Below are 26272 nucleotides of genomic sequence, written 5' to 3' on the forward strand. Positions count from 1 at the left end.
TGCAGGATTTGAATTCAGGGTTCATATCAAATCAATGTTTGGAACAGGATTAAGCTCTATAGCAGAGCTGACGTGGCTGTGGTCCTTCAAACATTGATGGACTCCAATTCCCACCAGCCCCAACCAGTATGTAAGGGACATATGGCAGGCTACATGTTCCCCATTCCAATCTATAGTTTAAGATTCAAATTGTGAACCACTTGTCCTTTAATTGCTAGCCTGTGTTCACTTCCAGCAGGATGTCATATATTAATTTTCACTTTCTTTTCCCAGTTTTCCTAAGCAACAGTCTTCTAAATTAGCCAATTTGCTATGATGAATTTGTTAGAAAATTTTATTATGAATAAACCAAAGCTTATATGCAACACATGATCTCACAAAAGGCATATTGATGAGCACTGAGAGCTTAAAGCTGTCTTTAAAAAAGCAGAAGGGGGGGGGGGCAGAATTCACAAATGCAACATTCAAGGCTTATGTTATGTAAAAAAAATCAATGTTCGGTGCACTAGTTGCTTGCAAAATTAGACTATTAATTCTGTGTAAACTAACCTATCTGAAAAGCGCACTGTGGGGGATTATGGTAGGATCTGCTGTTGCACTAGGCTGCATTAGGAAGAGAGCACTTTAATGAGTTCCCTGGAGAGTCTGCAATGTCTTCGATCTTTGTCTTGAAAAGAACATTTTTACCCCATTTAACTACCACATCTCCAGCCCAACATGCGGATGACACCAATGAAGGAACTATTACAATATATTATCAGAAGCAACAAGCATTGTGCTTCTCGATATCAAAGGGATCAAATGCTATTATTGGCATATCAGATGCTTCAGACATGCTATGGCCTGATTGGGAGGTGGGGGGTGAAATGGTATCATGCACGGTTCAACAGCCAGGAACACAAAGAAGGGGTTATACAGCATATAAATTGGAAATCACTGTATACAGTACTGTTGTGCAATCTGTTATTTATAGTAATGAAAATGTTCTGATTTTCTTCTGAGACAGGAAATGGTCCCATTGACCATTATTTGGCTGATGTCCCAAGATAGGGCCTTCTCTGTGGTACCTCCCCAATTATGAAATGACCCCCTCAGAGAAGTATGCCAGGCACTAACACTTTTCAGATTTGGGTGCCAGTTAAAAAGGTGTCTGTTTGCCCAGGGATTCATGGGACAGTAATCTGCTGCTGCAAAGGTGTGAGCCTTTCTTGAATCCATTCATAACATAAGCCTGCAATATTCCAGGCTAGAAAAAGAGCTTAAAAACATAATTTTATGAAGCCAAAAATGGGAAAGTGCTAAAAAGCAGGTGGCATCAGACCTAAAGAGAAAACTTATGTATTGTTTTGCATTTTTTTATTCATGAATTTGGATTGTTTGCGGTTTGCAACACTGGCTCCATCTGCACAAGATCAAGTAAAAATGGTAGAGGTCTATGGAATAAAACCTTCAAAAACTGTCTCAGACAACAACATCTTTTTTAAAAGCTTGTGCCTCCATCTAGATAATAAATATATGCGATGACAAGTTGGATCCTCCTAACAGAGGGTCCATGTTGTGCTCGGCCCTGAAACTCTTCCCTAACCAGCTTGTGGGCGGGTGGTGCCACAGTTATGGTGCCACAGTTATGCCAATGGCCTTTAGCCAATCAGCAGTGTGGCAAGGTTGGGGGTATTTATTCGGCATCACGACGTAGGGACCTCCTTTGGCTTCGTGCTGCCGAACACCCACCCACCTGTCAATTAGGTTGTGTTTGGCCTTGCTTTGGACTTCAGTTGGTCACCTGTTTTAGAATGGGGGCCAGGTAGGAATTTTTTCCAATGTGGCAGATTGGCTGTGGCCACTTGGTTTTTGCCTACCTCTTAGCAATGGTCACAACTTTGTAAAGTTTGGCGGTTAGGCATTGGTTTAGGGGAATGTGGGGAGGGGAGATGTGGCCATCATTGGCCCCTCCAATGAATAGGGTATTCCATTAAAGGAATCTGGGGGGTCTGGGTCTTGTCCAAAGCCCGGAGAGGGGCTAGGGACATGCCAGGACCCCTGGGAACCCCAGGGGTGAACACCAGTCTATATACATTGATGGAGCTCCCCTGCTGGTTGTTTAACCTTCCAGGCTTCCTGCAGGGTGGGGCAGGTGCCAGATATAGTTTGATACCAATGACTAAACCAATACCAGTTACATTTGTGTATTTTAATAAAGCTGTGGCCAAAAATTGCCCATTAACATTTAAACTAAATTCTGTCTCCACTGTGTCTTTATTTCCATGGGAGATGGGTTTGGGGGCTCGAAGCACAATAAGAAACTAACAGAATAATCAAATACATTGTCTACACACAATACTAAGTCCCATTACTCCAACTCATTGAATAGAGGCCAGCAGCCTTAGGCTACACTTCCTTGGGAGTAAGTTCCATCACACTTAGTGAGATGGACCCTCTGAGTAGACAGTAACATGATAAGTCTGTAGGTCACTGCATTTTTAATCCAATAATTGGCAGCAAAGGTAGATTTGAACTCACTTCATAATTGATGGGGGGAAAGCCCCATTAGATACAGTGCATGCTGAGTCAATATGCATAGGATTCTGCTGTTCCTTCTGTCCTCTTATTAGATTGGAATTTGGTGCCAATTGTCTAATATTTTTCAATAACATCTAGAACCTGTTTGTTCAATAAAACTTCAATTTGTTTGATTTGTTTCAAGAGTTGTTTGCTAAAACTTTCAACTGATTTCTGAAAAGTCATTACTTTTATTTACCGTATACATTACAGTTTTAGCGACATGCATACCTACCTTTCTTTGTCCATGATGAAGGGCCTGAAGTGGGCATTTCTGGAGGATATGCTACCACTATTTTGGTTTTTTTATTATTTATTAAAACTATAAATGGTTAGGGTTAGGGTTAGGGGGAAAAACCTTTTGACCTGCTCTTCAGATCTCAGTAGTAATTCTTTTCTTGGTAACTATCACTAAGTATTTTCACTGACGAGGGGGGATATTTACCACAGACACACCGCCTGCAACTGTGAAAATGTGCTAGCTCATACGTTGTCTTATATCACTAAGTTTGCTAACCTTTGCAACATCTCTATGGTTAGTCATCCTTTCAACTATCAAGATGTCACAGGTCATCTAAGGCATAAGTGATACTCTGCTTTTCTGAGTCCCAAGTCTACTCTGTAAATAGCCTTAATATTCTTACCCAACGGACCAAGTATTTCCTTCAGCAGACTAATTGGTTCCCATCCCCTGCTAAGCACCAACCATATCACTGCTATAGGCCAATCTAATCATTAGCTGAGTGGAAATCTGCAAGAGGATTTTCCATCTTTTTAATCTCCATGCCTCCTCAAGAGAGAAGGCCTATTACCAACAAAATACTATCAGAGGCCTCTCTTTGATTTCTCCCTTACTATACAACTAGGTAAGAGATATGTGGTGGGGTTTTTTTTTTAAAGAGTCAAAAACATTGCAATGTCTCCCTAGGGAAGAAGGACAAAAGGGGATGGTTGGTCAAGGTCAGCATAGAGCAAATTATGGGAATTGGAGATAGGACCATGTCACTTACTCAGCGAGAGTTCTGGCAACAGTATGCTACATCCCTTATGACTTATGTAGTCAATTTTGGGGGAATTTCTAGTCTTTCATTTCAAACATGAAACCATTCTTTGTGCCAATGTGTGCCCAGGGGCAAGCCTTTTTCCAGAACAGCCAAGTACACTTTAAGAATGAGTCATCAGCTGATCTATATATTAAAGCTGGCAGGCTCCTTGGGTGGTTTCAGTGCTGAAGATCTCCACCCTACTTGGGCATGATGTTACCTGCACACCTGTCCTCTTTGGAGTCTAATACAATTTAAGTGTGTGGTAGAATGGCACTTTAAAAACCAACAGCAGACACCACTATGAGAATTAAAAGGATGTATATATTTATTATTCTTAATACTGCTACTGGCTATCAACAGCAGCTCTCTTCCTATAGGAAGATGTGTGTTGTCCTTTTAGTTTCCTTAAAGCGATCCTGCATGAAGTGTGCAGGTCTACTGCCTTTTCCAAAGACCCTCAAGATGTTTTGCAGCTCATTCTGAAACAGTTTAATTGTACAGTTTCAGTTGGGGTTTTTTATGTTTTCATGACTGGCTTTGTGTACCACCTTCTGAGGACTCAAGTTCTAAAATGCAGGTTATAATTTTTTAGAATAATAAATAAATATTTGACCTTTATAAAGGTGTGCAACAGGGTCTTTACAAACATCACAGAAGCCCCCGCTCAAATAATGCCGTAAAGGAGTCCCCATTTACATGAAGGAACACAGGGTAGGGTCTTGTATACACCATCAGGAGTTTTACCAATGATGGAATGACCTCTGTCAGGGGTTGCCAACCATTTTTGGAAATAGCTACCATAGGGGGACTTGGCATAACACAAAATTTGAGAGAAAGCTACTCCTGACAACTTTATACTTTCCATAGGAAGCTAGCTACGTCCTGCTGATTCTGATTGTGAATATTACACAATATTGCTTTTACACACACACATACGAACACACAAATTGATGCTGTTGCTATCTAATACCAAAAGGGAGCATCCCTCAGAACCAGGAAAAATATACAATGTGGCCTCACTCCAATGCCAGGTGAACCAAGCTAGAATAAAAGTACCTGATGGGAACAAACTGTGGGAGTTAAGGGTTTCTACCATGTACGTTTCTACCATGTACCTCTTTTGCTCATAAAACCGGTAACCTGCAATCCCATCAGATAAATCAGCAATGGGGGATTGTGGACTTCAGTTGCTGTTGGCCTTCAATTCCCGTTATCCCTGACAATCAGCAATACCAACTGGGAATGGTGGAAGTTGGAGTTCAGCTGCATCTGGAGGCCCACAGGGACCCTTATATACATGATTGGGATTCAGCACTTCTTTAAGTCTGGTTTGACACTGAGGATGAACTCTGGTCTGTATGACCAGTCCCAAGAACTTCTTAATCAGCTGATACTTACGGTACTTGCCTGGGCAGACATACCAAGCAATAAAAGTGTCACAAGTACTCCTGTCATGTCTCCTCAGAAAAGTTTGTCAGTAACTGGGTCATTGTTGCAAATACTGCCACACTGATGTGCCATGATTCCATTTAGCAAGAAAGTCTTTCCCCATGACAATACTTCTCACAGGAGCCACATTTCGAAAGACCAAGCCTAAGTAATTACCAGAAAAATAATCAAAAGCAACTAATCAGCCCGCAGCAATAAAAAATGGGTGTTGTACATGCTTAAAGGTGTGCTCTCAACAAGATGGATGGGCCAACCTTATCCACTCAAAATTTAAACAGGGATAAAAAATGCATGTGCTCAGATGAGATGCAAAAATTTCATGCACCTACATATCAAGCTTTTTCATTTTCTGTTTGTTTTCCTTTCCATCATGTTGGATGCTGCCAGCACTCCGATTACTTTCTGGAAAGATAAGCTAATATCATATGCATGAGCCCAGGCAGGAGCCATGCTGCCGAAGACTGCACAAAATGATTTTAAAGAAATATAAGCTTCCTGAAGGTCTTGGTTTCTGCTCCTGTAACTAATTTTCTTCTAAGAACAGCAGTGACTCTTCTCAACCTTATGCATATTCAGCTAGCTAAGCCAATGCATCTTAAGCTGTACTTGTCAACAGGATACTTTCAAGTTGTCTGATTGACACTGATAAAAAAATAAGAAGACGAAAACTATGGCCTAAGAATAAAGACTCAATTCAGAGATTATAGCTAGGATGGAAGTACATTTAAACAGTTTATTTCAAAGCATGTACAACACCTCCCCTTTAGATTTCATTGGCGAGGGAGAGTCACATAGTTGTGGCTCAATCTCTTTTCCGCTTTATGGAGATATATATGGAGATCTTTCCGACCAAGAAGAAAGTTCACATAGTTCCATAAGAAACAGCTACTACAACAGGCCACCAATTAACAGGAGTCTGCAGGGAAATGCTTTAATATTCTCACCAACCCTGCGTTCATGCCAAGGTGAAGCAACAGGATTATGAATGACATGCCATGAAAAGATGATTTCATGGTATATAGCAGGAGTGATGCTGTCAATAATAGCCCGTCAAAGCAACTGCTGACAACTGCCAGCAGGAATAAATGCACCTTGGGCAATATTTGACGTGCCCTTCACTTCGTTTACAGGCATGTGCCATAATGTGTTACCACAACCCTAGGCGCGGACAATTGCCATTTTACTGTTTTCTCTCAGAGATGGTGAAATCTAGGTGTGGACTGCAGTATGCAACATTCAACATCAGCAAAGAACAGTTTGAAAGGCATAAATGGTACAGCAAGGAAGATATTACACCGTGCATCCAGTCAATACACATGCACACTGCTGGATGCCACAACAAAGGGCCGAATGTCTCCCCACAGTTTCAGAATGTGCAGCCATATATACCCCATTTTTCAAATGAAATTTAAATGCTTACTAGTGTGTGCTTACTAGTGTGTGCCCACACACAAGTATCCACTATCATGATTCCCAGCTATCACATGATGTGAAACACACCTAAAGCATCTCATTCTTAATAAAATTGCAAGGAAAATAATAATAACAGAGGCCTTCCCCCACCTTCTAAAAGTAAAGACATTAGAATTGGAGGGGAAAGATAGAGAAAAGAATACAAGTTAAGTCAGAAGGACCCAGTAGAAAATGTCCAAATGACATATTTAGTAGTTGTAGTTATTTGTCCCTGGCAAGGGGGACACAGGGGACAGGATTTTAAGCACCCAAAGATTGTTTAGTATTACATACTACTATGCAGCTTGAAGGATTTTCTATCTTCTGTCTTCCTTCTTTTCTCCTCTTCTTCCTCTATGAGAAACCTAGTCTTGAAACTTGAAACCCCATGAAACCCCAAAGAACAAATCTTTAAGGTCATAATTTTGTGATTATTATTATTATTAATTTGTCATGAAAATGCATCGTTTTAGTGTGAATCTGTATCCTGTATTGACTAACGTACACATTTTGCAAGCAATTTTCTCCGATAACATATTCATTTTTATACAAAAATTTCCTGTAATATCCACATCACAAAATTCAAAAGAGAGCAAATTTCAAAGGAGAGCTATGCTTCGGTTTGCATATTGTTTCAGAAAGTGCAAATCTGATAACGTGGGCTTTAAATGCACACTGAATAAAATTTCTCCTCCACCATTGAGTCCTGCACCAGCTTCTCCTCAGTGCTGTCTGCCTCTTTGAAGAACGTCTGCCCCAGGGCAGCCTGACAAACATACGTAAGTTGTTCCTTTGGCTTCCGGCTCACGTGAACAGCCTGTGCATGTTCACCACGCTGTCTCCTGCAGACATGCTCTATGCATCGGAGTGCAATGTCTGGCCTCTATCTCTCATGCAAGTATCATGGTGTATTTCCAAATGCCCAAACAGGGTCGTGTGACATGGAAGAAGAAAATATTTGCAGATTTAATTAAATTAAGGCCAGACCCCATGGTAAGATTTCAAGTCGATATCACACTCAGAGCAGTAATCGAGACTAAGTAATAGCACCAAATTAGATTTGCAAAGGCACAGTCAGAATTTCCAGTGAAACAGAAATGAAGCTGATGAGTTTAGCTTTTTATACATTACTTCCAGAATTTGATTATAATGTGTGTAGGGAGGATAACCGTACATCTGTACATTGCTCTTTAATAATGCAGTGAACTAATACAAGTAATCACACTGTGTCGTTCTTAATCTAGTCATGTAACAGTTATTTGTAAGTGTCATGAAGTACACAGTTTGAACACAGGCGTCCGCAGGTTCAAAACCTGGTACCTCCAAGTTGTTTTTAAAGGACCAAATAGCAGGGGAATGGAAAAGACCTCTGTCTGAGATCCTGAAAATGTACCAGCCAAAGCAGACAATGGAAGACTAATGATGTGACTCAGTATTATCATAGAATTGTTGAGTTGAAAGGGACCCCAAGACTCATCTTGTCCAACACACTACAATGCAGGAATCTCAACAAAAGCACCCCTGACAGATGGCCATCCACCCTCTGCTTGAAAACCTCCAAACCAGACAACTCCACCACCTTCTGTGGGAGTTTGTTCTACTGCTGAACAGCTCTTATGACCAGAAAGTTCTTCCTAATGTTTAGCTGTAATCCATCGGTTTGGGGCCTACCCTTTAGAACAGGAGAAAACAAGCTTACTCCGTCTTCCTTGTGACAACTCTTGAGATATTCAGCTATCCCATCTCTTTTCAGTCTCTTCTTATCCAGGCTAAACATGCCCAACTCCCTCAACCATTCCTCATAAGGCTTGGTTTCCAAAGCCTTTATCATCTTGGTTACCTTCCTCTGCACACATTCCAGTTTGTCAATACACTGGGACCTCGGGTTACAGACGCTTCAGGTTACAGACTCTGCTAACCCAGAAATAGTACCTCGGGTTAAGAGCTTTGCTTCAGGATGAGAACAGAAATTGTGCTCCAGCGGCGCAGCGGGAGGCCCCGTTAGCTAAAGTGGTACCTCAGGTTAAGAACAGTTTCAGGTTAAGAAATGGGACTAGGGGCTGTGAGGGACAGGCAAGAAACTATGGGGGGCAGAGAAGATTTGCTTCCTGGTTGTTGTTTTTGCAGAAAATCTCTCTTCATCCATAAGGACTGCAAACTTATATGTAGCTGAATTGCCAGGGTTATGACAGCAGCAGTACCAATTGGTGAGGTGGTGCAGGTTCCATCTCTCTCTCTCTCTCTCTCTCTCTCTCTCTCTCTCTCTCTCTCTCTCTCAGCTCCCCAACACAGTAAGTCAATGGTGCCTACTGAGAAGGAAAGGGGAGGAATTTGGCATAGGGAGCTCGGTGTGATTTCATGCACTGCAGCAGGAGTACTGCAGCAGGAGCCACACATCACACCATATTCCCTGTGTCACTTCTGTCCCCCTCAGAAAGTGCCAGCAACTCACTATGTAGGGAAGCTGAAAGACTTATGAAGGCCCACCTGCAGAGACTCAACAGCTGCTACTGGACAACAGCACTATTAAGTTTCATTATGGCTTCCTTTCAACACGGCTTCCTTCTGACTCTGCAGTTGAAAGCACAGACATTAACACCAGCATTTGCTGCCCACTCATCTCGGTCTTCCTGACTCCTTCTTATGTCCATATTATAGGGCTGCCATACATCTGGAATTCCTGAAAGGTGGCACTTTGTCCTAGATCTCAAGCAAGTCATTTGAAAGATCGTAGTTTTTCTGGCGTTTGACTCAACAACATTTGGGTTTTCCCCATAAAAGCTCAACAACTTCAGTGGTTTCTTTAAGAAAAATTCAACAACCCTACCATATTATATGTTAACCATAGATCTTTGACCGGTAGTATGTGTATTTAACACAGTGAAGGTTCATATGAAAAGAAAAAAGCTAATTCAGCATAAATTTAATTCCATTTCTGTAGAGGCCATTTTACAACAATAGTTAATTTCCATACTATACTTCCTAAATGGATAAACAAACAAACAAACAACCTGCTAGAGTAAAATGGCATAGTTAGCATCATTTGTGGAAAAAAAAAATTCTTCCAGTAGCACCTTAAAGACCAACTAAGTCAGTTCTTGGTATGAGCTTTCGTGTGCATGCACACTTCTTCAGATCATTTGTGAAATCATGCACAGAAGATAAACAGGCCTGGTTAAAAGAGATCACAAACACACTTCTCTGTCTTTAGACAATGGTTAACATAATTGGTTGAATTATGTTCTGTCTCAGGGTCTACAGTGTTGCTGACCTTTTGAACACATTGATTATTTCCAATTTTGGTTGGGATTGGAAAACAGAACCTAATGCACAGCGTATTTTTTTTTCCTGGACTTGATACTGCTGCTTCCAAAGAGAAAACAGGCTTATTTGTGATACAGGGAGGATTAATTTCTCAACCTGACAAGGAGTTGGTATTGCTCTCTGAAATCTTTGCATACTGCAGGGAGCCAACGCAAGAACATTCACAGTTTCTACTACGCTAGGAGGAGGAAGCCAACTCCATTGCTGAAGCACAAAAGCTCCCTGCACCAAAACCATAATGAGCTCCAAGACCTGTACAAGCTAAATGCTGCTTCCTGGGAATCAGTCAATGAAATCCTATTGACTCCAGGGGCTGCTTGACTGGCCCCTACCACATATTACTTTCTGTAACTGCCAGTCCGCTGCCTTAATGCTTCCCGATTAAAATTGTCTGCTGTATTCTCATGCAGATTATTTTGTGTTTGTTTCTAGCTGCTCACTAGGATGTAACAGGAAATGAAGCTCAAAATTTCATTTCCAATTACACTGCCTCACAGCAGGTGAGCCCTGGTTGGGGCAGGTATTATCATGAAATCACCTGCCAATAGAGCATGCAGAAGCTCGGCTCGCATGTTGCACTGAGGCAAACAGCAGGGATGATGGAATTCAATGGAGTAATCAGGGATAATAATATCGCAGATTTTTTAGATGAAAGAGTGAGTAAACATGGAATCAATTGGCAGATGAAAACCTACATTTGTCAAGAATGCAGTAAGCCCTGCATTTATGGACTCCCCACTGCCAGCAGTAGGGAGTGCATTGAATAAAAAGGGCTTTATTAAGCAGGGTCTCGGCCTTCCACCAGCTATGCAGCCAACCCTCTCTCCTCTGCCCTTATCCATTTGTATAGTCTGGCATTCGCAACTCAAATAGCTTAAGCCAGAGATGGTGAATGCTAGAGACCAGGCCATTTAGGGGCCACAATAATGTAATAAGTAAGCCTTATTAAATGGTTGTGGATCCTAACTGACTTTTCATGATGAATTTCCTCCTGCTATAGGCCCCCTCTTTTTTCTTTTTTCTTTAGGTAGGGATAGTAAATTGGTAGGCCACATACTTCCTTTTCCCTTTGATACAGTTTTATTTGATACAGTTAACCAACTGGCATTAACCCAAAAAGCACTCCACAGTCCGGCACTTCTCTTTTTGGGGATATTTTATGTATCTATGCACTTGGATAGATGCCTCCTACTATCCACGTTATTACTGACACAACCTTCCAAACTTCATTTGCTGGCAGACTGAAAGTGCAATGCCAAAAAAAGTTCACTTGGCTCTCCCTTCAGATAGAGTTTCCAGATAACTATTCATTTGGACAAACAGGTTTTGCCAACATGGGAAATTAGATACCTGTATGCCTGCAAGGTCTTGTTGATACTGTTTGGTATTCTCTGTTTAATAACCTGACTGATATCAGATCTTCTCATGCCAGGCAAACATGAAAAAGCAATACTGGGCAATCCAGCATATGTGTACACTGCAGAGATTAAGAATCCTTCTGCAAGACTGAATTACATACGCACTCTTCAAAGTATAATGCCGAGAAATTTTTAGGAATCAAAATTTTTAATCAAATAATTGACAGCACTGTTACTTTTTAAATTTACTGCTGATCTCTTCTCTCTCTCATTATTTTACAATGGGTGTATACAGTACTTTACAGACTTACGTATGAAAAAAGTCCTATTCCCCTCCCCCCACTTCATTCCGAGGAGTTTATAATCTGAGAGCGAGCAAGAATAGTGACCCTGGCCTTTCCCCCCACCTGGGACCCAAATTTATGTGCTTACTATGGAACTGTTAAAACATTATAACAGTGCTTCTGATGTATGGTGTGGATGTGGCTCAAATTATGTTTAGGATTCAGCATCCATTTGGATTCAGCATCTCCTTGCTGGGCATTTTTATCTTGTGAATACAGTGGTACCTCAGGTTAAGTACATAATTCGTACCGGAGGTCCGTTCTTAACCTGAAACTGTTCTTAACCTGAAGCACCACTTTAGCCGCCAGAGCACGATTTGTGTTGTTATCCTGAAGCAAAGTTCTTAACCTGAAGCACTATTTCTGGGTTAGCGGAGTCTATAACCTGAAGCATGTGTAACCTGAAGCGTATGCAACCCAAGGTACCACTGTATATGTTCTGGCGAATCATTCTGCTACTTGCCTCTTTACTTTGCTTAATATTTTAATCAACTTCATTGATATATTTTTGAAAAGAGACACATGGCAACTTTTGACCTCTAGAGAGAATTGGGATCTCTATGTCAAGGCCAGGCTTATCGTTTGCCAGCATGATGAGGCAGTTATTTCAGGTAACAGAAACAAAAGGCAGGAGGAGAGGAAGGAAGGCCATTCCTTGGCCATCCGCCTTTGCTGGAGGACAAGAGTGTGCATGGCACACAGCCTGTTGTGCCACCTAAATGGGCCTTCTGCCCTCAGGTGCACAGCCAAGGTCTCCCCACCTTGCTTAGTTAACCATTCAAGGTGTTCTTGCTAGAGAGGAAATCTGAGTCCTTTTAATATAACTGCCAGTCTAGTCTGTTTCTGTTTCTGGAATGTAGGAGCATCTTGTCCTCAGGCAGAAAAACGCCTATTGTTGCCCCTGACCTCAGTAATAGAATGTTTCTTCAGGTATATTGCAAAAGACAATTCAAATGAATGGCTTCTTCCATTATTTTTGCATACCTACATGCAATTTGTTCCATGAGTTAACGTGCTGAGAGATAGAGGAGAAAAACAGATATCTGTTAATATACTTTTAAAAAAGAAATGAGGGTGCAGAGAAGAATTAAGCTCTCAGCATAAAAAAATATTGCTGCTGTCAGTGCTTTAGCAATGTGGTTACAAATAATTCAGTGTATAATCTGCATCTTTAGTCATGTGAAACCTCTTCCTGGAAGCTGGACTGTGCATCCATCTGGTCTCCTGCTGATTTGAATGAAGCTCTGCTTAGATATACAGAACATGGGCCAACAGGAAGCCTCTTACAAGACTGGGAACCCATTGAATCATCTAAATTATACCACCATTACATCTGCGCTGTTGTCTTGTCACCTACATAATATATACAGGACATTCTCTAGTCTTTAACAGAGCCCATTGAAAAGTGTCTTTATGTTGATCAATGCATATTCCATTTTCCAAGGCAATATGCTAAGTATCTTTGTGGAGAATGGTGCGTAAGACATCTTGGGATGACAGAAGATATGCAAAAATCATCAGAGGTATCAAAGAGACTGGGGTTTCCCCCTCTATCCTGACTGCCTTGAATGGTTAACTGAGCAAAGTGAAAGGAACTAAATTAGGGGCCTATATCGCAATGCATTTGCTTGGCTATTGTACAGAGGCAATTACTGCAATTGCAGGCAGAAATAATCAGGCATCTGTGCATGCCAGTAGACGTGCATAAAAGCATGCAGAAATATGGGGTGAGGGGAGAGGAATGTGCTTTTACACAGTTTCTCCTTAGCTTCATGAATATTGAGCCCTAAATCCAAGTTGTCCAATGACAGTCTCAGAAGCATGCATCATTAAGCCAGAAATTCCTTTAATGGGGGTTTGCTTCAAATGCAAGCAGACATGTGTAATAGCACAACGTAATTGTCTTAAGTAACTCCCTCCCCACCCCTTCTCCCCATTGCCAGGGACTTCAGTTCATTCCAATTCTTTAGGAATAAACATAACTTTAAAAATGCCACTCTTAGAGCTCTTATAAATGAAACATCAGGGTTTTTTTGTGTGTGAAGTAGAATTCACTCTCCCAACAAAGCAATTGTGTTGCATCAGTTTTATCAGAGTAATGTCACTGTTCTTTGTGAGCACCAGAGATAGCCTAGGAATGCAGAAAGCTGGACTATTTTTCCATCTAGTTTAGTGTTTTCTGAACTGACTGGAAAGTAGCTATCCAAGGTTTCAGACAGAAATCATTCCTTTTCAGCCCTACTTGGAGGAGGAACTTTGAATCATATTGTTGAAGGACACGTTGTGGGCTATTTAGCCCAGTCCCCTGCCTGATGCAGGAAATTCAGAGCTAAGCCACCCCCCACAGACAGCTGCCCAGTGTATCCTTGAAGACCTCTGGTGAAAGTGAACCCTCCTGTAACTTCTTCTGGTCCTGTCCCCTTGGGCAACAGAAAACAAGGCTTTGAACCTTCACTGTAACAGGCCTTCATGGATTGGAAGAGGTCTATGCTGGCCACATGACCCGGAAGCTGTACGCCAGCTCCCTCAGCCAATAAAGTTAGATGAGCGCCGCAATCCCAGAGTCGGCCACGACTGGACCTAATGGTCAGGGGTTCCTTTACCTTATGCTTCCAACACTCAGTCTTCTTTCTTCTGGCTGAACTTAGTTTCTTCAACCTTCTCTCACAGATACTGCTTCATTGCACTCCTTTAAACCCACTCAAATTTGACTACACCTTTCTTAAAGGGCAACACCCAGAACTGAGCACGGTATTCCAAGTGTAGCACTTTTTCTGACTTGGAAACTGGTTCCATTAATGCTGCATTAACCTTTTTTGCAACCATGTCACATTGCTGACTCACGTTCAACCTGTGATCAGCTACACTCCTGGGATCCTTTTTATGTATGCTAATGCCAAGCCAAGTACCCTCCTCCATACTATATATGTGCATTTGGGATTTTTGTAATTGTTGGGGGCGGGATCCAGTTTCAAATAAAATCTACCAATAATAAAAACATAATGTCTTACTGCCAGTAATCCTGCACAAACCAATACAAATACCTTATAGCAGGCCTGAATAATTTTGACTTCCCAGCCCCCAGGCTTGCGTTATGCCTGCCAGGTAGTTTTTAATCTGCAGCTGGCAGACTGCATATGGCTTTTGGGGTCACATGTTGTGCAGGCTTAGACTAGAACCTTGGCATGATCTGAGCCATTTAGGGTGGAATCCACTCTTATATGGAAAGACTGGCCTCTAAAGTATCCACTTACACAGTGCCCAAAAAGAAGAGAGGAAACACATCACCAGAGAAGAAAAAAGAGCGTGTAAATTAGCATATGCTAATTCATATGTATTGCTAGAAAATTATAAATCATTGTTATGATTTAAAAGTAAATGCAGAACATGCCACCAAAGTGGGGAAGACTGTCGGAACCACTGTGACCAGTGGTTATTCTTCTGTCTGGATACTAACTCTTCATGTGCAATATCAAGGCCTTTGATTTTCTTCTTATAGTTCTTTATCTTTATCTTGGACCTGACAGCCCTTCAAACAGAGAATCGTAGGTGACACACCCACCCACACACACCCACACACACCCGCACACACCCGGCCATTAATGTTCTGAGATCAAAATAAATCATATGAGCTTGGGATGGGTGGCAAGCAAGTGGAAATTCTCCCCTCCAACAGTGTTAAAATTCTCTTTCTATACTTCACAGCCGGAGATATACTGTCACTAAATATGGATGCTGTACTTCAGACTGCTGTTTTCACGGGCCATTTAGCTTAACCAGGTAAACTAGCATTTCCTTTCTCTTAAAGCTTCTGTCTTAAAAGTGAATGATCCCATGTGTTTGAAGCCTGATAGTACCTTGCTTTTATCTATTCTCCACTCCATCTCAAGGCATAAAAACAGCCTTTGTGCCTCTCACACAAATCAGCCTATTTATGACTTTAAAAAAATATAATCATTAAAGTCATCCTTTATAAAGAAGACAACCCATTCACTGGATCATTTCAATTTACCTTTATTTTATTTTTAGTTCAGCTCCTGCCCATACTGTATTCTTGGGGAGCCTGAAACAAGCAGAATTGCATGAAATATACCCAAGAGTGCATAAACTGCTTCTTGAATGAACCTGTGTGATCATTCCTTCATTCCTTTTATGTAGCTGTCAAGGAAAGGTTGGACAGAAAGGAATTCCATGTACCTCCCTCCCCTCCTGAGATTCTCATTCTTTTGTTTCTCCTCCAGGGTAGATAAGGAATAAAGTACTATGCAGCCTGTAGTCACTTACTTGCTCAATATTGTTGTTCATGAGCCAGAATTGGTTGGGCAGCATTGATCTAGTGTTTAAGGTCATATTTTGCCATTTTTCAAATGAAGGTCCTCCAGCGGAAAGTAATAGAATTTCTACCTAAAAATCAATGTTAGGATGTGGTATAGATAGAGAGATGTGGATTGGCTCACTTAAACAGTTATCCCATCGGAATATAGCAACGAGCTGCACTGGTTTCAAATATAGTGTCATTATGGTTTTGCCGAGCCACAAAGTTATCTTCTTTCTAAACAAAGCTTCAGTCCAAATTGCCGTGGAAACCGACGAGTTGCCTTAAATCCCATCTTTGTCTTCAATCGGCATTGCTACACAATTGCACCCCATTTTCTTCTTGAAATTTAGATCTTTAGCATCCCTTTTGGGGAAGACAATACAGAAGATGAGTCATTCAAGAAATCAATCTCAGTCCTTGGGACTAGCCGGCTAAGGTCCCATGTCGTATGAATCCCAAGCTGTGCCAAGCTGCCCTGTTATAATTTGGGCAATCACTGAACTGCATGCTCCATGCTATGTTCCATTTACTCATAATGAAACACCATGTAACTCAACATGACCTAGCAGGACCTCACACTTCAAGACAGCATGAATGAACCATTTCAAAAGCACAGAGTGGATGAATCCCTCCGGTGGGATTTCTCCCACTGCTACTTGTCTTTCTGCAGACGTCTGACTCAGAAAGGACAAATATGCAATTATGACTTATTATAAAGCACTGGAAACATTTGAATGGCTCCAGATTGTCACAGTTTTCCAGCGAACAGCCATCAGTCTTTATCCTTCAAATATATTCTGTTACAAAGAGTGGCACAGAATTCCTCTGGGTAACGTATTCTTGCTGGGGCGGCTTTTGTACTGACAAAAAAGTGCTCCTTTAACAAAAACAGAATTTCCTCACTTGCAGGAGAAATGCACCCAAAATTTGTAGAATCACATCAGGTTGCTAAGCAACCAATAGTTTGCCTGTGTCACTCGTTGGTGATCAATTCAAGTCATTCATCAAGGTCTAAAGCACCTTGTAAAGGAATCCCAATACATTTTGTTCCTTGGGAAACCTCCGTAACTTCTTGTAACGCAAGAACACACTGGCTCTGAGAAGATAAACTTTGTAGATGCTCTTTTGATGAATGTGATATGTTAATTCATTATTCTTTAAAACACTGCTAATGGGAAAAGCAATAATTAACCACATCAATGTAACACATGTGAGATAAACTGGAGTAATTAGTACTGTTTTGCAATAGTTCCTGTCCTCTCCCAGTGGGGAAATTAAAAATAAAGAAAAGCTGGGGAATAGAGAATCTTTCTTATCATGCCCACTATTCACAACATCCTTGAGACTACCTTAAAGCTACTTTTTGCTGGCTTGCCCGCTCCCATCCAATGACAGGTGATTCATTAAGCATTTCAGTGGCAAACAAAATGGCTGCAGTTCAGACTCCACTAAATAAACATAAAATGCTTGCAAATAATCTCTTATCTATAGGAATACTTATCTTGCGGCTTTCTGGAATAAATAGCAGGGCTATTATGTTTTCACTCATTATGTTTAATTATCAACGTAGCACATGCTAAATGCCTGTAATAATTGCACTCCTCTGAGTGACAGCTACTATGTTGGATAGAAAACTATAATCCAAAGACCCACAATTGAACGTATGTACAGTATCCTAATTTTCTTATTGCAAGCCCTCATAAAGAATACAACTATTTATTTCTTGGCAGCACAGTAGTACAGTAGAGAATTACTGTCACTGATGACGTAGGTAGTATGCTCTTCCATTTGTGAATAAACTTTTACATACCCAAAGTACAATGCAAATGCATTGACTGTTATTAATGTTTCAATGAAACATTTTCATTTCATACTGAAAGAACTAGTCCATTGTGTTTGGAGCAACAACTAGTGCCCTTACTCAAACTGCTGCAACCAGAACTGAGGTGGGCATACTCAACAGGCAAGCCCCTGCCTCATGAGACCATCCAAGCAACTGTGCTAGAGTAGACCAAAGACCCATCTAGCCTTGAATCCTTTTCTCACAGGTGCCAATCAGATGCCTATAATAGGAAACCCGCAAGCAGAACCTGAGCACAACACTCTCCCCAGTTGAGATTCCCAGCAACTAGCCACACGATCCAATTCAATTCATGCTCTTAGCTCCTCACTCTCTCTTTCATTCCCTAAAAGACAAAAGACCTTCATTTTCAGGAAGGGGGCACCAGCAGCTCAGATACATGCAGATTCCTGCCTATGCCAAACCTCTTACATCTGTAGTCAATAAAGTTGTGGCCTGATTTAACCCAAATGATAGTCTCAGGGCTGGTATAGTTGCCATGCTTCTTACTCTTGGTATTGGTACTGGGAGGTTCAAAGGGTAGCAGGGATGCTTTGTCACACAAAACTCACATGCTCCAGGAATCCCTTGCTGATAATAGTTTAGACATTTGGCTTGCCTTCTGAACCAGAAAAAAACTTCTCAGGAAATGACACATAAATGTATAAGTCAGCCACAACTTGTGATCTGGAAAAATCAATATTCTGTACCAGATAAATATGAGCTTCTTATGATAGGAGCAGCAGATGACAGTTGGCCATTAGCCACATGGTTCTTCAAGCGGTACTATCTAGAACAGTGCTTTTCTCTAAGAGATAACTATCCTGAGAATGCTAGCCCCCAAAGCGTTGTAAAAATATGCATGCCTCAGTCCAGTAGTCTTGGGCATTTTGCTTCAACATCAAGGTTACCTTAAGAATGAAATGAAATAGGGATGTGTGGGAAAGAGATGCTGGTCCAATATTCAAATGGTCCCCTCAAGCACTCTTATCAAATGCCTGAAGAAAGGAACCCTTGAAGAAGAACCTGATCAGTGACATCTCTCTGATGTCATCTACCCTTCCCCATCCCCACAATGGAGAAGAATGATGGTGCATCAGGCAGTATGGGCTTCCAGCAACAATTGGAAAAGTCTTCTTGGTGTCTCCTGGTTCTAGAAATGAAGTTCAGAATGACATTTCCAGCTAATGAGAGGCTAGTCTGTCATTTCCTGCAGGAGTTCAAGGGCTTGTATGTCTGGAGGAAGAAAAGCATTAGGGGAAATAATTTCTATCAAGAGGGAAGCTGAAACTAAGCTCCTTCTTCTGTCACTGGCAGAGCCTCCCCACTGGCATACACATCTTGCTATACTGTTTCCATCTGGAAGGTGAGGGATTTGCTGCCCTTTGAGGAAGGGAAAGATTTGCAAAAAGAACTGAGGCAGACACTCACTCAAGTTGCCATCATGTAAGGTTTGGGATGGAGAGAGGTTGGCAGGCAGGCAGGATCTCACACATAGTGGAAGCATTCATGCCTTGTCTTGCTCTTGGTGTGGTTTCTGAATTTTGAAATATGGTTTGGGGGCTGGAGGAATGATATAGTCTCTAGTTTTTGTTTGGAAAACAGCTTGTATTAGCTGAGCCCAAACTGAAATCAAGCTGAGACATAGGCTACACTTTTATTCACCACGACCACCACCCTGCAAATGGATTTCTGATGGATTAGGTCAGAGGTGGAGAACTTCCAGCCTGGTAGCTGAATGTGGTCCTCCAAAGAAGCCCTGGCTGCTGGCTTCCTCCTCCTTAGTTTCAATTTTGCCCATGCAGAACTCAGGGAGGAACCTGGAAGAAGTTGGCTCCAGCTGTCATTGGCTCAGGTTTCACCTACTGTTGGCCTTCCTGCTTTCTATCCTCCTAGTCCCAAAAGGCAAGAGCCACCAGTGACCATGGCCAATAATGAGGGATGATGGGAGTTGTAGTCCAACAGTATCAGAAGGGAACCAAGCTATATGATAGATGATCCAGATTAAAGTTACTTCCACTTAGGTGCAACTGAAATGAGCAGAACTTGATTTTATTAATGGCTTACTTTACGCCCTAATTTCAAGCAGGTGTGTGACAAAATTAGGGCCAAACTGACACATTGACTCTAAACATGCTATTAGCAACCGCACCAAGTTTTTAAAATTTAATAGCAGGTGCTGCAGGAGAAAGCAGTTTTCATGGGGACCACAGTGTGTAGGATGTTGTCAATGAACCACTGTGTCAACAAACTGCTGACACAGCCTTGGGCAAGAGGGGGTTCTCTTTGGCACCAATGGCAGGGTTTGTTTGTTTCTTCTAACCCTTATCCTGCATGAGGATCATGGCTGGGGAGAAAAGGTTTAAAATTATCCTCCTCCTCCTGCACTACATTCTGATAGGCAGTGCACTCCTCCCTTTCACTGCTATTAAATAAAAAACAAATTGAGACTGGATTCAATCCAGTGGTCTGAGACACACTCTCAGGGGCAGCCAATTCTTTTGAGTTATTTAATGGATTTCCACCCTGCTTTTCTATTATAAAAAAGAAAGTCTGCTTTCAAATCCAAGGCAATACACCCAAACATCTCAACCCTGTGTTAGGTTGCTGCCATGTTCCTAAAAAGCATGTGTGGAGGGGGCAGAAGGGTGTGAAATTTTCACCCTGCCTTCTTCCTTCTAAGATCCATTGCCCAGTTCTACTTCCCCATAGGAGCCTTCAAGGCTGGAAGGAACTTCTACCAGAAAGGAAAGCATGTGAGAGGAAGTGGCTTTTGGGAGGGAAGGCGGGACTAGTATAGGGAGGGTTTATCCTGCCGCAGCTCAGTCCAATGTACAGGAAGTTGGCTTTGCCAACATTCTAACTCATAGGGCATTCCACCGTAACATCTCAGGTGTTCTTCAGTTAAAGAGGACACTTATTTAACCATCTGGCCTTTTTTGAATGAAATATTATCTCCATAAATAAGAGCTGTGCTCCCACTGGAAAACCAAACCAAGCCCTGCAAGACTGAATGCATCCAAAACATCCAGCATGAAATAGAATCATTGAGTTGGAAGGGACCACGAGGGTCATCTAGTCCAACCCCCTGCAGCGCAGGAATCTCTTGCCCAATGTGGGGCTCAAACCCACAACCCTGAGGTTTAAGTGTTTCATATAGCACAAACAACTAAAGGTATCTAATCCTCAAATTCAGCAGCATACATCTTTGATTCGCACTTGTCGATGTCGAGAAACACAAAACGACCCCCTTCACCCCCAGAGACTCAGGAAACGGGGTCTCTGATGTTTCCACCGCACCGCGTCCACATGCAAACTTTCTCCAGGCGACACGGACACACGGGACGGGAGAGTCCCCGCCCCTTTTCCGGGACTGCACAATTGATCGATCTCTTGAGAGGCGATGGTGGACTTTAAACGTGAAATCCCCACGCCCCATACTTTGGCAATACGAGTTAGAGCCACAACCTGAGAGCATCTCTTTCCTCTGTCTTGGATAGAAAGGGGGTGGTGCCTCAAGCGCACCTGCGCGCAGGAAAAGCTCCACACTCAACAGGGCACCATTCCTAGGAAATTCCCTCGCTCAACCCCGCCACCAACCCATGCCTTGGGAAAGCCAAGCCAAGCACTTGTTAAACTGCCCGTGGCATCGGGCAGGGGAAGCAAACTGAGGTGGGGAAGGAGGGGGGCGCGGTTTTAAATGCAGCCCTCCAGGTGAGCCATAGGTAAGCCTTGCCTTTGCTCCGGCCACACCCACCCACCTCATCTCTGCATATTTCAAGGTGTGGGGAAGAAACGCCGCCCCATTCCCATATTTTGGAGACCCCGTCCCGGGCTTCCTCCTGTCACTCTCCTGCCCGTCCTGGACAGCCCCGGAGTCGCCTGCTGGCTCCGTCCAGGAAGCCAATGGCCATCGATTTCCCATCAAGGTGAGAGGGAGCGAGCAGCCCCTCCCCCTCTCTTCTCTCACACTCTTTGCTCCTTCACCACCACCACCAACCCTCATCCGTCCTTTTCTCTCTTACCTTGCAGCCTGGGCAGCCCCTGGGGTGGGGTGGGGGGCGTGTGGACCTCTCCGGGAAGAGACAGCAGGAGTTTGCCAGGGAGTCCGGCTCCGTTTTTGCTCGGGAGGCGAGCGCAGCACCAGGAAGCCCCGTCCCGGCTCGCCAAATTAATCACTTTGCCTGCTCCGCCAAAAGGGGAAAGGAGGAGGGAGGGAGGAGGGGAGAGAGGGAGAGAGAGAGAGAGAGAGAGAGAGAGAAGAAGGGAAGAAAATATCAAGCGTGCAGAAAGGAAGAAGGGTCCCTCCGTGACTGGCATCAATATCTCCTTCGGCAGAGCTTCAAGGGAGCCATGGCAACGAGCCCCTAAACTCCCAAATCTCTCCCAGCTCTACACACACACACACACACACACACACACACACACACACACACACACACACTGCTGCTGCTGCTGCTGCTGCTGCTGCTGCTGCTGCTGCTGCTGCTGCTCAAGGGAGGAAAAAGACAGCCAGAGCCAACCCCCTCCCCACTTTACACCGCTGCAAAGCTTGGAGAGAGAGCTGGTAGTATTCCCTAGGAAAGAGTGAGAGAGGGAAGGAGGGAGAGGTGGGTGGGTGATGCGTGTCTTGGGCATCGAGGGACCTGCTCACCCTGTGGCGACCTGGAATGATGAAAGGAACGTTTCCCGGTACCTGGGAATCATGGGTTTTAGGGAAGGAGCCCCTGTTTAACCCATCAAAGTGAATTATCCCCATCCCCTTAACATTCCCGGGCGCACCACACACACACGCTTTCCAGAGTGAAATGTCTTTTCCCCATCTACAGAGCAACAGAGGGCTGGGGAAGGGTTTACCTGATCCCCCTCCCACTGCAGCAGGTGTGAAACCCCTTCCCTGAACATAAACGGCCAGTGATGGTCACTGTCTTCCGGGGGGGGGGTGGAATGTGGTGAAAGTACTCTGATATACAGTATAACCATCCCAATTATTTATATGTTGGATTTGTTTAAAAAAAGAAAAATGCGCGCGTGTGTAAAACATTCAAATATGTCGAGTAAAATACACATGCACATAAATACAGCCAGGTGTGGAACTTCTCCCATTGAGCCATAAAAATTAAATGAGCTTTCCCTGAAGACACAAAACAAGGAGAGATGATCCCAGCTTCCCAGGTTTCCCTTCTGCCTCGAAACATAGAATGAAATGATCATTCCCTTAACTCAAAAGGAGTCAGACGCAAGGAGGAGACACCCCCAACTAGATTAAGGGGGCAGAAGTGTGTGTCTAAAACGCCGGGTTATCGTTATTCGAATATCCCCTAATGGGTGGTAAAGTTTGAGATCACCCTCTCCCGCACGAGAACACACACACACACACACACACAGAGAGAGAGAGAGAGAGAGAGAGAGAGAGAGAGAGAGAGAGAGAGAGCTATCCTTGCCATGCTGAACCACCCTGCGTTACCAAGAGCAACAAGAAGCTCCTCCGGGAGCGCGCCGTACCTTGGAAAGGCAGCCGAGTTCTTCTTCTTCAGAGCAGCTGCTTGCAACAGGGGAGAAAACGAGGAGGGGGGGCGAAGCAGGAGGGAAGTGGGCACCACCAGGCATCAGATGGCTGGAGAAAGGTCTCCCTTGGCACTGGTGCCCTGCTTTCTAATCGTTTCACACACACCCCTACAAGCGCACGCATGCACAACTCCCCCCGTACTCCTCCCCCCCTCTTCCTCAGGCTGCATGAGATAGGAGGGATCGCATGCCAGCCGCCTCCTCCCTCTGCCCAAAGGTAAAGAGGTCCAGTCCTGGCATGTTGCTAGTGCCTCACACTTCCCCTCCCTGAACTCCTCAGGTATCTGCCACACCCTTCCAGCGAAAATGGGCTTAGAGAGAACAGCCAAGAAGTGCTGCTTGGAAAGTTCCCCACAATGTGGGGTGGAGGGGAGGAACTCTGAGAAATGGGGGTGGGAGAAGAAGACCCCTCCCTCTCACGGTGGGGGGAGATGAGGCACAGGGCATGCACACTGATCAGCTATGTAGTAACGATGATGATGATGATGATGATGATGATGATAATGCCCCTCAACACCCAACTTCACCACCACCACAAAAAGGACATGCTGGAGCAATCTTTATACAGGGGCGTCTCCTCTGCAGGACACAAGTAAAATAAATGCCCTTTTGTTCTGAACAAGTAGACTGCATCCAGTTTTGGATGCATGAGATATTTGTCAGGGCTAATTTTGGGATGTACTAAAACAAGTGACAGAGAATTGCCATTTGAAATACCCACTTTAAATAGCCACTTCAACTCCAGGGTGATTGGTTAACCACACAGAGAGGCCGGTGACCAAAACCTGCCTTCCCAAATTGCCACTACATTGCATTGGTAAGAGATTATGTCATGCTAAATTGCTGCTGCAAACCCATCACTTTCTACCCTTCTCTGCCTGAAAAACAGGGGAATTTCTGTTGCCATATATACTGAGTTGGCCCATTGGTCTATTTAGCTCCATATTGTCCACACTGACTGGGAGCAGCTTTCCATGGTTTCAAGTGGGTGGGTGTTCCCAATCCTACCTGGAGATGCTGGGGATTGAACCCAGGGTCTTCTGCATGCAAGGCAAGATGCTCTACTACTGAGCTACAGCCCTTCCCCATAGCTCAGACCCTGTTAGATGATCTGCAGGCATTATTGTCCACTGTGTTGATCAATGAAATTGTGGAGTGGCCAGCAAAACAGTATTCAAATGGTTGTAGGAAATGAAGAAATGGCTTGCATAAAGTTGAGACCCACCATCAATCACAGATATGTCAGGGACCCCTTCCCCCAAGCTCTTGGGATGCTTACAACCTTGTCTCCCACTTCCCATTCTCACTCATTTTGGTACTAAAACAGGATCTCAGTAGAAATCACAACAACCCTGTGATGTAGCCAATTTTAGCTTTCCTCTATTACAACCTCAGAGTACACCCAGGCAACTAAGCAGACATCTGAATGGCCAGCATTGGCATATGTTTGGTCCTGAGACGTCATCTGCAGCCTTTGGTGCCTTCCGTCGCAAGCAACTGTGTTTCTGAATGGTCATTGCAATGCACTGGCATGGCTTGGATCCTCTTAAACTACTCCCCTTTCAAAACTCATTCTTATCTGCATAAAAATCAGCAGATTTTCTGAATGGGGTGCATTGCCTCGGTTGTAATTCTGCACACACCCCATTCAGAAACAGAAAGCTTCAGAATAAAGGCATATCTCCAGTTGGCCTTATGAATGTGTTATGCCATCTTGCAGTGAGTGGACTGCGGTTTAGCACCTTGCCCTGAAAGCCTCAACATAAAACTCTACAACTGGCTTGTCATTCCAAATGTTCATAGGAATGCATTGAGTATGGGCAGTGATTTTGCACCAACCTGCTGGCCTAAAGCATGCTAAAATATTGGCCCTTACGAGTGCCTATCAAATTGCAGAGAAAGTGAGCCATGTCTTTCTTTAGCATCATAAAGGTAAAGGTAAAGGACCCCTGGACAGTTAGGTCCAGTCAAAGGTGACTATGGGGTTGCAGCACTCATCTTGCTTTCAGGCTGAGGGAGCCGGCGTTAGTCCACAGACAGTTTTCTGGGTCATGTGACCAGCATGATAAAACCACTACCGGTGCATGGAGGACTGTGACAAGTGCCAGAGTGCACAGAAATGCCATTTACCTTCCTGCCACAGCGGTACCTATTCATCTCCTTGCACTGGTGTGCTTTCGAACTGCTAGGTTGGCAGGAGCTGGGACAGAGCAATGGGAGCTCACCCCGTCGCGGGGATTCGACCCGCCGACCTTCTGATCAGCAAGCCCAAGAGGCTCAGTAGTTTAGACCACAGCACCATCCGTGTCCCATTTAGCACCATATAAATGCATTGTTAATCTGAATGGCCATAGAAATTACCTAGAAATGATTTGGATGGTCCAGCTGCCTATGACAAAAACCAGACTCCTGGGATGCTAACAGCACCTCATTTCTATGCTTTTCTCCGACTTACTCTCCCTGAGTATTCAGGTATATTTTTGCCACAGTCCTTACGACAACCTTCTGAGGTACATCAGTATCATTTTCAAATTTATTTGATGAGCACCTGAAGTTGAGAGAATAGAGCTTTGCAAACTGTGCATTTCTAAGACTGGGGTGCAGTGTTGAAATCCAAGGGGTAGTTTAACCATGCATTCAAAGCCTTAGCTGGCTCTCAGTGGATGAGGGGAAAGGAGCTTGGAGAAGGCAGAAGGCAGCTCCCTATATTACTATACTAATTTATATTCCATATCCAGGGGCATATGTTTACTTTGCTTCTTCCCTTTTACAAAACTAAGTACCTTCCACCTTGTTTGTTGCTTGATGGCATTCTGTTAAATTTAAAAAAATCTACTGAATTTCTGAGATACCAAGTAAAAAAAGATAGATGCTAAAACTGCAGTCCTAATCCCATTTAACTGGAAGTCAGCTCTGCTGAATGCAATACAGTTTACTTCTGAGCAGACATGGGGTGGTATTCAAATATGTTTTACTCCCAGAAGACCCACTAAAATTGATTAAGTTAGATCCAT

General features: G+C 43.3%; 1 protein-coding gene across 7 annotated transcripts in view; it reads right to left on the reverse strand.

Annotated features, from left to right (window-relative positions):
• Positions 1 to 23391, reverse strand: part of CHL1 (cell adhesion molecule L1 like) — a 223229-nt gene extending 199838 nt beyond the window's left edge. For 3 of the 7 annotated variants that reach the window (XM_083723259.1, XM_083723255.1, XM_083723261.1), the window contains exons 1-2: positions 23196 to 23391; positions 21716 to 21874 (exon numbers count right to left, since the gene is read on the reverse strand). The gene's annotated coding sequence lies outside the window, so the exon portion shown is untranslated. Of the gene's footprint in view, positions 1 to 21715; positions 22083 to 23195 lie in introns of those variants that run through there. The other 4 variants (XM_083723258.1, XM_083723257.1, XM_083723256.1 and 1 more) reach the window with 3 other exon arrangements.
• Positions 23392 to 26272: the final 2881 nt, after the last annotated feature.

The sequence above is a fragment of the Podarcis gaigeae genome, assembly GCF_964106915.1.
Source record: "Podarcis gaigeae genome assembly, chromosome: 2".
Classification (NCBI taxonomy): Eukaryota; Metazoa; Chordata; class Lepidosauria; order Squamata; family Lacertidae; genus Podarcis; species Podarcis gaigeae.